Source organism: Doryrhamphus excisus, linkage group LG13, assembly GCF_037039965.1.
Source record: "Doryrhamphus excisus strain RoL-2023G ecotype Guam linkage group LG13, RoL_Dexc_Guam_v1.1, whole genome shotgun sequence".
Classification (NCBI taxonomy): domain Eukaryota; kingdom Metazoa; phylum Chordata; class Actinopteri; order Syngnathiformes; family Syngnathidae; genus Doryrhamphus; species Doryrhamphus excisus.
The window spans coordinates 10,673,302-10,686,041 of record NC_136369.1 but is presented as its reverse complement, the minus strand read 5'-3'; the positions used below and the strand labels follow the sequence as shown (position 1 = coordinate 10,686,041).

Sequence of the window (12,740 nt, the reverse complement as noted above, 5' to 3'; positions counted from 1 at the left end):
GGAACATCTAAAGTCACAAAAAAAAACAAAAAGAGAAAGAGGATTGTAACTACAGTTATGGTTAATGATTTTTGACGGTGTCAGGAACAGAATGGACACAACTTTGACGGGGGTGTTTGATGTGTGTCATCATGGAGGGACCAGGTGAAGGTTCGGTGTCCAATCACTCATGGGTTTTTAGTTGACTTAACATATTAGCCTTTTTACACAATTTTTACAGCTCCTCTATCTGTAACCTGCACAGGTAAAGGGACGGCGTATATGACAGCTGGTTCTATATGCGTGCGTCCCCATCTCATAAGCTATCGCTTTCCTCTCCATTCATCCACCTCCTCTCAATTTAAGAGTTATATAAATTATATATATATGTTATATAAATGCTTTTCAAAATAACATTCCCATCATTATGATATTATTAAAATGATGGCGATGAACTGTTAATGCCACCAGAGTCATTTTCCAGTTCTGCTTAAGATCTAATGGTGGTGATAGAATAGGCTGGCTGGGCCCTGGGCCACATCATTTCCTTTTGCAGGTAGAATGGATGGGCGTCCTTTGGCTGAGGACCAAGTTGCTCTCCAACATTGGGATTGACACACTGATGGAAACCTGTGTTTGGGAAAGGCTGCATGGTGGATTATCGCATAGCAAATCATAGCTTGTGCTTGAATCTTGAGTTTTGAAATTAAGTTGTGGCGTTTGAGGAATTAGACGAGTGGATATTGAGTTTTAGACGATTATATAGTATATTTTATAAAAATGCTATGCACTGACTCAAAATCAGTGTCGACGTAGTAGTACACACTGGTGTCTTTTGTGCACATGCTGCGGGTGTGATTCCAGGCCAGTGAACACCCGGCAATTAGAGATGTCCATTGTCGGTCCCACGCACAGATACAAAACATTCCTTGACTGTTGGGAATCCTGAGTGGAAAAGACAAAAATGCAGAGACAGAAAAATATACCAAAATATACCATTGCTGGGGCCAAATGTAATATTTTAATTAAATACAGTTTTCTGTCACGATCAATGCGTAGCTGGGATATAGTTATTAGTACACATTTAACAGAAATTCTAACTTTTTTAATGATTTCCTGCAAAACAGCACAACTGGTTTTGAGGTCATATCATGTTGTTTTAAATGTCTTTCTGGGTCTTTAGTCATGACCCCAAAGCCTTTTGACTTGCTTGCACTAAGGCTCTATCCACATGGAAACCTTTTTATGGTCAAAAACGGCTATTCCAACATCATGGACACTTGACACACGGAGAACGCTTCTCCTTCCTGTATACAAAAACAACACCAGCAAGGCGTCTATTGACGGTCTATAAAGGATAAAAACATTTTTCCGTCTTTCACCACATTAATGAGATGGTTAGTATCCTTTTTGCTCCAAAAATGTGCAGTTTTGCGTGCCGACATGTTTTCAAATTCAATACTTCCTGTCAAAGACCCAAGATTCCTTTCGAATGGAACATGCCCAGAATACAAATCAATATTCCTTTCGATGGGGATATCCCATGCCCAATATTCAGGTTAGAAAATCAGTATCCCAGGGGTAATATTCATTTTAAAAAGCGGAATATGAGCATATTAGGGTTTTTCAAAAAGCCTATTGGTGTTTACATGGGCGTGCGCAACCCGGTTATTGTTAATATTCTAATATTTGACTGCATGTAAAAGGTAGCCAATGATCCGTTGCCCTCTGGATGCAACTTTGTAGTCAACCGGGACTGGATGGACCTGAATTCTTTTCAACCCGCCATGTTTCTTCATTTTCATTATACAACAGTGTACTCTAAAACTTATTTAATTAACTGCTACATTAATAATTAAATGAAAGAAAGGTTATAGTATTTTATGATACAAATTAACCTGGTACATTTTTTAAAAAACCCTAAAAGTCTGAATTCAAACTTTTTTAATTGAAGCAGATAATGTCTTGAATGGTTGTGAATAATGAATCTCATGTGATAAAAATGATTAAGATAAATGATTAAGATGTCGCAAAATTAACTTTTGTGAAATGATTACAATAATAACTGTCTTTGTAGGTGATGAAGATGAGTGTTTTTTTTTAAATTCCAGATGCAATAATGTTTGAAACAATATTCATTATTTCATGTCTCATTTGGATTATGATGTTTTGACCAGTGATCTGGTCTGGAAAATAATGCACTCTCTTTGTTACAGTACTGCAGCAGTTTCTTATTCTTCTTATTCTATCTATTTTTATTTTTCTTATTTCGCTGTCCTTCACACACACACACACACACACACACACACCCCACACACAAATTGTAATAAATTGAAGTCATTGTGATGAAAAAAATGAATGGCGCTGTGATTTGGGCTGGCTTTGAGAAGCCAGCAGTGATGCCCTCAAGTATCACCCTGGATGATAAGGCAATCCCAGTCTCTGAATAAATAAATGCATTAAAAATCATACTCTATGTGTTTTCCCCACCTCCCCTCAGAACCCTACTATGCCGAATTCTGATCCCTGCTCCCTCCACCCACAAGCTGACATATCACTAATACACCCCTTCGTTGCTGATGCAGCCACCACTACTGTCCCTGCTACCCCCCCACAAGCCACCCCACCCCCTTTACTGGCATGAGAAAAAAAATGAATGCAGCTTTGTAATAAATAATGTATATCACTAATACACATTCAGGTGAAGTCAGTCTTTGGCCCCCATCACTTGCACACCCAGGGAAAGTGAAATATTGAATCATGGATGGGGAGTGGAGGGAGTCCAGCGACGACCCAAACAACGAGCCTTATAGCGCCAAAGAGTGAGAAAGAGAAGAAGAGAGAGGGAGTAGAAGAAGATGGAGGGGCAGGAGAGGGAGAGAGTGGCAAGCATATTATAACTCATCCATGTGGATCACCCTAGTAGATTGGGAGCAATCCCTTGTTGAAATTGTCTTCTAAACACTTTGAGAAAGAGAAGGAGACGGGACGGAGCGGCCAGCCCATCTCAAGTGTTGCTGTGTGTGTGTGTGTTCTCACACTGCCCACTGTCCCAGCTCAGGTAGAGACACCTCTGATAGACTGCTGCTTGTGTGTCCATTTCAGTTTGTCTATTTGTGTATGTGTGTGTGTGTGTGTGTGTGTGTGTACTGCCTTGTGAGCCAGGCATGCAAGCAGCCGGCTAGTGAGTGTGTGCACGTGTGTTGGAGCGAGAGACAGAGAGAGAGAGCGAGAGAGAGAGAGAGACTCTGTGTGTGTGTGTGTGTGTGTGTGTGTGTCAGGAAGAGGGGGTATTATGCACCCTGGATGTTGCCTTGTGCTTTAAACAGCTGCCTACAAGCCCAGGTATTGCGCGCCGGCTTCTAAATAAGCAGCATGTTCATGGTCCCCCTTCAGGACAGCAGGTTCGGCTGCAGAGTGTGAAATCAGACTAATACAGATGCGTGGGGCTTGAGCAGGAGCACGAGGCGGCTCCTGTGTGACTTACTGAGGCTAGAGGTGTAGAGGACCAGAAGGACAGGAAAAAAAAAGAGAGAGGGGACTGTAACGGCATAGAGGGGGAAAAAGAGACAGTAAGGTCAGTAAAACCTTTTTGTAATGTGTGCTGTGTGGAAGTCAGTCTACTTTGGAGCTGCGGCTGAGGTTGTGTTTTCTCCTGGAGACAGTATTGATTCTTTAAGTTTGTGGCAAGTGTGCTCTGACTTGAGGCTGCCAGATGAGTGCAGATGGGAACACTGGACCAATGTGCAGTGGGGAGGGGGTGCCAGTGTGGCGGTGTTAACTTAGTGGCCCGACTCTGAAGTTTTTGTGTGTCTGTGTGTCTGATGTACTAGTGTGTGTATAACTTTATGCAAAGTGAAGTCAGCACAGTGGTATTACATAATGTGTGTTAGGTGTAAAGTACAATGGAAAGGAGTGTATGTACTGCTAATTACAGGTGTGTGTTCTAATGAATGTACTGTACATAAATGAGCATGCATAATCAGGTGCAGAGTACACTTTGCCTGACTTGATGTATTATTTGTGTATTTATTAAAGAGTCAATGTGTCATGCGGTGACGCTACCCAATGAGAGAGGTCACTGCCTACATGTGACACACATACACACCCCAAGATGGTGTCCATTGTTTTCATCCTGTTTTGACTTCACCGCTGCACTAGAAGCGAAAATATATTCATATTGTGTATATTTTAATCTATGCCATGCATAAGAGGAAAAAAAAACATTTTTGTTCACATCCAGTATTTAAATGTGTGGCTCGGGCACATGATCGCAGCAAAGGCGAAAAAGCCGCTACTAACAAATTGTCAGCAATACTAAAGACATCAACACAAAAATTTCAGCCATCCATCACAACTGTCGGCCTGTTTCTGTGGCGACAGTGATTTATTCCCAGCCTGAAATCCATTTGAACTAACTCACTCACTTCCTCACATTCACTGTCTTACACACACACACACACACACACACACACACACACACACAACTCCCCTTGCACAAAAACTCTTACAGTGTTAATAAATATTGACTTAGTTTTGTAATTATCCGAATATGACAAGTGTTAATTGTCCATCACGTAGCTAACATGGCAGGTGTCTGACAAGTCAAAGATCTTTTACTCTGATGAGAGTAACTCTTTACTTTACTGCAGCTGTCATATTGTGACTCTAAAGCAAAGCATCATGCGCATTTTTAGAGTCTTGTCTTTGAATGATCTAGATCAGAAATGATCAAGTCATGAATCCCTCACAGGAAGGAATAGGTTATCATTGAAAAGACTGCTTTGACATGTGTGTTAGCCACGCGGCGTTTCATCTGTTTGCATGCATGACAAGTAGGTGCACAAACCTGCATGAAATCTGTATACTGAGGAGTGTGTGTGATCCCAGGTGCGGGTGAGGATGATGAGGGGGGGAAGACAGGAAAGCAGGCTTGCTTCCCTTCTTCATCCTCTTTTTTTCATTTAATTTCCTCTCTTTTCTCCATATCTTCTGTGATAGTTTTCATATGTCCTACGATAGGTCATGTCCTATTTGCTGTGGAGGTAGATTTATCAGTTCTACCACCGCTACTAATATCCTCCATCCAGCAGCTAGCAAAGCCACAGCTCTTCCCCTAAACCTTGACCCAAGCCCGTGTCAGCTTCCTTGGATTGCACGTGCATAGATTCATTTGAGTATTTTCTCAGTGTGTACTGCCATATGTACGTATCGGCTGATGGTTGTCATGCAGATGCATGGTTATAGGAGCTGACAGCTCTTGATGTGTTTGTCTTTCTGAGTTGTTAGAAGTCTGGCCTGCGTGTGCTGCTTTCGTCAAGAGGTGGATCAGTCTGCTCTGGCCTGTGCTCGTTGGAAGGCTGAGGCTAGCTCAGAGGATGAGGGGGTCACGTATAGACCTTAAATGCCTCACACAGTTCAGCCTGGATACTTCATTTTTCAGAGCGTTAGCCATCATGATCACAGGCTGTTGGCAGAAATACTTTTTATGGGTCATGGATTTTATAGCATAGTAGTCATTGTTTGATTATTTTATTTGCATTTTCTCTTGTGTGCAAACCACAGCTCTGACCTCTCTCACTTGATAACGCCACATGATACATGCAGTGAAAATTTGGTGGAATAGAATGGAATGGCCTTTATTGTCATTATACAAGATGTACAACAAGATTGGAGCGCTTCTCCTTTCAGTGCAGTAGTCAAGTTAAAAAAAGTACATAAAAGTAGAGTAAAAAAGACAATTTAACAAGATATATACAAGATATATACAAGATATCAAAAATATACACATAGTATTGCGCAGGAGCAGACATATTGCAGATATATTAATTTTAGTGCAATGATAAATGGGTCATAGTGCAAATAATGACTGAATATACAGATGCGTAAAGTCACATATGAGTGTATTGTATTGGGTTGTTAAATAAATAAGATGATGATTGAGGTAGTAACAGAATGGTGTGCACCATAGTGAATTTTGTACATATACTGAACCTATAACTTTTCACCAGTAACCACTAAACTCCCAGATGACTTGTGGGGGACCAATGTAACCATCTTCGACCATTCATTTGTTATTTATATAATGTTATTAGGGAATGCAATTGAAGCAGAAGAGAAAGTCATGTTAACATTTATTTCTTACACTCTTTTCTTAAACAGTGGGACTAATTTGATCTAAATTTGATGATCTAAATTTCCTTTTAAAGCATCTCATTCGACAGCTGATAACCAGTTAGTAGTTGAATCATGACACAACCAGTGACTTACACACCCCTCCCTTCTGGCCCTGCTCCGGTTTAATGACTGCATGAAACTGCTGGTGATTGAACTCGGACTAACGTCTGGTTTCGGCCAAACCAAACTCTGCTCCTGAAATATAGCATTAATGACTGCTTTAAGAGCTTAACATGGATGGCCATTCAAACTGCACTGGATTGACTTTGTTGGCTGTTATCGCTTATCGACTTAGAGGAAGTAATCCAAGCATTGACAAATATTGCATGCTTAGTATTTTTTGTTCGGAAGTGCATTTAGTTATAATTGAAAAATATGTAAAGTTAATGACATTTATGTCAAATATAATTGATATACACATTTTATGTATTTTCAGAATATTTACATACAAAAACAAAAAAATATATATACTTTCTGTCTGTAAAAACCTCTCAAATCAATAAAAAATAAAACATCTGCTGAATGGTAGTTTTGATATAAATTAGTTTGTTTTATTAGAAATAAAGAAGGCCATAGTTGTTTAAATAATTGAGTTGATCATTAATAATTGGGATGATTGTAATGGCAAAATTGTGTCCACTCTTTGGCTGTCGCCAGCCAATCACAGGGCACATATAGACAAACAACCATTCACACTCACATTCATACCTACGGACAATTTGGAGTCACCAATTAACCTAACCTAACACGCATGCATGGGGAGAACATGCAAACTCCATACAGAGGTGGCCAAGGGTAGAATCGAAGTCGGGTCTCCTAGCTGTGTGGCCTATGCACTAACCACTCAACCGCCGTGCAGCCGCATCTCATTCAGTCTTAACCAATTGGCGACATAATCTCAGCTGTGAGCTACACCCCTGCATACGTCCACTACGGCACCGAAGGGTTGAGTGTGACTAACGCAGGTATATTAGTTAGAGGATGTGATCATATTAAAAATCTTAATATGCTGAGAAGTTCCAACGCAGGCTCTAACTGCAGGGAACAGTGAACCAATGCTCATCATGCAGAAGTTCCTCAAGCATGCAAACTGACTATGGTGCATCCAAGGGATTAGTTTAATTACATTAATGTCACTGACTTCACAAAACTCTTCTTGACATCCTTATTATTCTGCCTTTGTCATTGTTGTTTCCAAATTGGTGTCCATGCTGGGCTCTGGGTTACATGCTCTTAAATCTGCAACATTCATTGCATGGACATACAGTACAATGTAATCATGTTAGGCCCTCTTGCACAATGTCTGGAGTAAATACGTATGGTCATTCCATGTCTTATTACAGCTTATTATTGCAGTCATGTGCATAATCACCCCACGCTTTTGTTATGTGTGAGTAACTTTTGCACCCCCAGCTGCAATCCTGACAAATTATTGTGCTTTTTCAGCCCCACTTGTTTATCTGTGCTGTCGCCCGTGTTCTATAAGAAGACATCTAATTGTTTGTTTTTATCAGCGTGCTCTCTCAACCATAACAAATAACTGAAAAGCTAAATGAACAATCCCAATCAGCCAGCAAAACAATCATTTGGTGCAAACTGTGATTTAATTCTAACTTTATACAATTGTGCACAAAATAGAAATGATACATCAATAATGAGTAAACGTTTATAGGTGCATCAAAAAACAGCATTGTGCTTGTTTTACGTGGTTTAAACAAACACAATTTAAAAATTTCTCAGAGTGGAATTTCTCATTTTGATGTACTGGTGCGGCTCTGTGTTTCATAGCGTGCTATCTGTAAGAGTAATGGTGGTGGCGGTTGGTGGTATGTTGATTCAATCTTGGCTTTTCTGCAATAATTCAGCAGCACGCGAGGGGTGGGGTGAATGGGGAGGCACCATTTTACTCCGCCAATCCCCCTCCACCATCACTGGAATATAATCCGCTGTCTCCTGACCTTCAAATCATGCAGCGTTGCAGTCATTTCAATTGGCCTGGCCGCCATTAGCGTGAAATGTCCTCTAGCCACAGTGGCTTGTGCACATGGAAGATTTCCTTTCACCCAGCGTGGTTTCCCTCTGCTACTTTGCTCCTTCCCTCCATCTCGCTTTTTTCTTCAGCATGCCCCCTAAAGACGGCGATGGAGGGTGGGAGCATCATGCAAAGAAATGAGCCACCACAGGAGATGCTGTTGGTCAAAAAACTGCATGAAAACATTTGGTCCATTAAATATCATTAAGACGCTGTACGTTCCTTTGGAATAATATATACATGGAATAATATAAATATATGTGTGTGTGTGTGTGTATATGTGTGTATACGTTTAGCCTTTTTCTTCTTCAAATTAGCATTTGAAAGAATGCATTCACATATTTTAATGTACTGTATCTATGTAAGTTCTGCCTTGTCAGAGGTGTATTTGTTTCAAGGGTTGTTTATTGTTGTAGTTGGCTGTGGTGTAGACCTGTAGTACATCATACTGAGGAGTATTTTTTTTTTACAGTTTTGGTTTCTGTTTTAGTTACATGATAATGTGAACATATAAAAGTACTCAGTGGGGTTCTACATCAGTACAAACTACAATAATAAGTACTATGTGTTACAGATGTGACACAAATGTATTAATTGATGAGGGATAAATGTAATAAAAAAAATAAAAATTTAATTAATGTGTAAAATGGGGCTGCACGGCAGGTGAGTAGTTAGCGCACAGGCCACACAGCTAGGAGACCCGAGTTTGATTCCACCCTCAGCTATCTCTGTGTGGAGTTTGCATTTTTTCCCCGTGCATGCGTGGGTTTTCTCCGGTTTCCTCCCACATTCCAAAAACATGCTAGGTTAATTGGCGACTCTAAATTGTCCATAGGTATGAATGTGAGTGTGAATGGTTGTTTGTCTATATGTGCCCTGTGATTGGCTGACGACCAGACCACGGTGTACCTCGCCTCTCACCCGAAAACAGCTGAGATAGGCTCCAGCACCTCTACCTGTTTCTACCTCTGCTGGTTGTGGTCAAAAGGTGCTCAGTTGATATGATCAATCGATAACATTAACAATCAATTAGACTATTGACTCAAATCAACTGTTACTTGATATGTTATTTAGTTACTCACTTATGATGTCCATCTAAATATTGTGATCTTCACCACGCTGTAATGGTGATGTGGTGTCACTAATGTTGTAACCATAGAGTGCATGCTCGCATGTATTTTATAGAGGCGACCCAATATTTATGAAAATGAGGTCAAAAATATTAGTCATAATCTTTTCTGCAAGCATAGCTGTCAGTGCATGTAAATTGTAGTACACATACAACAAATGTGGCCTCCGTCAGTGTGATGGGCTGATGTTCAGCCAGCTGATGATGTTTGACGGTGCACGCTTCCGTCGTTCTCTTGGCTAGGCGCATCACATGCAGAATGTGGCGTGACCCTTGCTTATCATGTTGAATGAGAAGATCGACTGACTGGGCCAAAGAAATCACATTCCAGTGCTCAGCATGTGTTATGTTGCGAGTAGATAGATAGATCAATAATTGAAAGAGGACATATTTGATATGATCTGAATATTAAAAATATATCAGAGGGCAAACAACATCCATGTCTGTCTTCAGATCTGTGCTGCAAGATGTGTGTCAAATCTCCAGAGAGATGCTTTATTCAGAAGGGTCAAGGGGTTCACGCAGTGTTTGATGGATGAAAGAATTTTTTTAATATCATCATTTGGGTTGTTCATTTAAAAAAAAAAAGCAGTGGTAAATAGCATCAGCTGCACCTTTCAATTTTATGTTTATTGTCAGCATGCCTCATAAATTATTACTCCTCCATATTCATAACTACAAATAAATCTCTGTGACCTAGAATTCATTTTAGGATAATTTCACAAACACACGCATATTTCAATGTTTCCTTTTCTGTTTTTGTTGATTTGGCTCACTATGTCACTGCTTGTTGTGTTTCTGGGACAATTGAGATGTTTTTTTGTTTTTTTTTCTACGTTTACTCACTGCTGACTGTGCGCTTGCTTTTGCAGAGAAGTGACCCAGGTAGAACGTGAACTGATCAGATTGTGTACATAGATAGCCATGGTGTTACCATATTACACAGGGCATCATATGAAAGCCACACTGAAGTTTATCTCTCACTACCGTTGTTATTACATACTGTGCATGCAGTTTTTTGATTAATGAACCCACTGGGGGGTATCAGTAATGCTATGACCTCAAGGTAAAATTGAAATGCATACACTGGATGTGCAGGATCCGGATATTATTGCCCAATATACTTAGCAGCCATTACATTTGTGAAAAATAAAAACAGGGCGTTGAGTCTTCCCATCAACGTGGTCATGACTTGTTTTGGAATTGCATTATGGTGATTAGACTGTGGAGAAAAAAAAGGCTGTTTCAGTTTCTTCCAATTGAAAAGAGTGCATAGACTGGCGGTCAGCATCATTTAAATGTCCTTCTGTATATACTTAACATCCATGTGTTGTCTTCTCATAAAGTCGCTATGTGGCAACAAAATGTTTCATTTCCTCCTCGAGAGATTGTCCTCAATAATGCAGCGAGCTTATCGTAGCTCTGCAAAAGGAACAATAGCAAACCAACATAGTGATGTTTGACAACCAGATCAACCTGAGACCAACAGCACAGCCAATCTAACGGGCCTTGTTTCTTTTCCTTTTTCTAACCAACATAATTCAGGGCCGTTGGAATAATAAATAATAACCGAAAATATATACTATATACAATGAAAAGCATGTTGTTTGAAAATATATTTTATGCATAACTTTGTGTGTATTTTACATAAGAACATATATTATTATTATAATATAATACAATTATTTTAACTACTGCCAACTGAAATGTTCAATTCATATTTTTATCCAAGACAATTACACATTTGTAGTTATATATCAAATAAATTAAGGCCATGTCTATTATTATGTTGTTTTTATTTCATTTAATTTAAATATGTGTTTGTTATAAACATATTTTATTTAATTCTCAATAGATATAACGTATACAGATGTTTATATAATTAAAATGTAGAGATAATCCTTGATAGAAAGGAGGAATTATTCCACGATATATACACTCTAATGTAAACTATTATGCATCACTTTTTAAACAATATTCCCATTCTCTGTTGATCATGCAGATCAAATCATGCAGATTTTGCCACTTTGCAGATAACTTACCAGTGAACCTTTGTTGATTTCATTTCATTTTGGGACAAATACAAGCGCCTGCATGTTTGTGCCGCTGAGAATGAAAAATGGGGTTTGGGAAGGATGAGGTTGTGAGGGGGCCAAGCTGTCCCTGGCCATTCATTCTCTCTGGCCCCCCTGTCTAATTAATGGGCCACATTCATACACGCTATTGCACCAGAGGGTCTGTCACTCATTAATCATGTGACCTTCTGTGGCACAGTTAATGACCTTGGAGGAGTAGATCAGCTGGAGATGGCTGAAGCGCTGGAATTAAATTGTTTCTGGAAGTGGTCATGGTCACATCAGGCACTTTTAACAGCCACTCAGCTCAGGCCCTCTCTGGTTACACCTCGGCCTGCCATGCCCACCATCATTTGACATCTTCGGGATTAGTAAGCAGGGCATGGAGTCAGTGATAATGTAAACCCATGCAGTTGAATTTGACAGCTGAGCTTTATCTGCAAGTAAGTCAGAAATACTTGTTTTGCACACTTAATCATGTCTTTTTCCACTGTGGTTTCCCTGCATTTCTTTCTACCTTGTCATTGTTACCACCTTCTGACAGCTGGTGCATGGCAATGAGCTGTAATTGTGCAAATATTACCATTAAAATTATTTGTTGATGTTTTTTTTCCATAAACGGGGCCCAACTCTGTGACATTTACAGTTCAAAGTCACAGTTAAAAACTCTTTGTAACATTTAAAACAATGAGTCCAACAGTGTTCCATTCCAAAATGCACTGTGCGACAGAATAAGAGAGACTATTTTTCTCATTTTAATACTTTTTTTTGGCATCATAAAGTGCAAGAAAATCATTTTTGGAGCAGATGTATTTATAAATAAATATTATAAACAAAAACATTTCACGATGTGTCCAAAGTTTAAACGTTGGTTGTGTTTGGGCTGCCACCTTCTTTTTTACCATTGCAACATTGAAATGTTCGCTTTCTTCTCAGTGACATTGAAATGGAGGGATTTTGTTTATCCTCGCCTTTTGTTTATTTAACATTTTGCTCAGCGGGGGAGTTTCAGATAGATTGTTTTCAAGACAGTCCCTGCAGACAGCGAGCAAACACTCTACAGCTTCATCAAACACAACTATCTTCAACTTTCCCCCTCTGCCGCATGCAGGGAAATGTGACTGAGAGGAGCATGGTAATGGAATATGATTGTAAACCATTGTCATAATTTTCTGTCTGTCTCTCTAACGATTGTTTTTTTAGAAGGGTTTTTTTTTCCCAGCTCAGGAAGGAAACTCATTGAAGGTTAAAAACATTTTCATGTGGCGAACAATTGTGAGGATGATGCTAGATTTTTTTTCACCCACTAAGAAGGCATCAAGACATGAAATCCAACTTGAAGTCGAGT

The 12,740-nt window shown here is 39.6% G+C and overlaps 1 protein-coding gene across 7 annotated transcripts in view; it reads left to right on the top strand.

Annotated features, from left to right (window-relative positions):
* The window catches only part of zfhx3b (zinc finger homeobox 3b), a 331,153-nt gene that overhangs the window by 113,536 nt on the left and 204,877 nt on the right, over positions 1 to 12,740 (top strand). Inside the window, exon 1 of one of the 7 annotated variants that reach the window (XM_058089533.2) lies at positions 3,013 to 3,040. The exons of 5 other annotated variants lie outside the window; for them this stretch is intronic. The gene's annotated coding sequence lies outside the window, so the exon portion shown is untranslated. Of the gene's footprint in view, positions 1 to 3,012; positions 3,041 to 3,338; positions 3,557 to 12,740 lie in introns of those variants that run through there. One more of the 7 variants, XM_058089532.2, reaches the window with a different exon arrangement.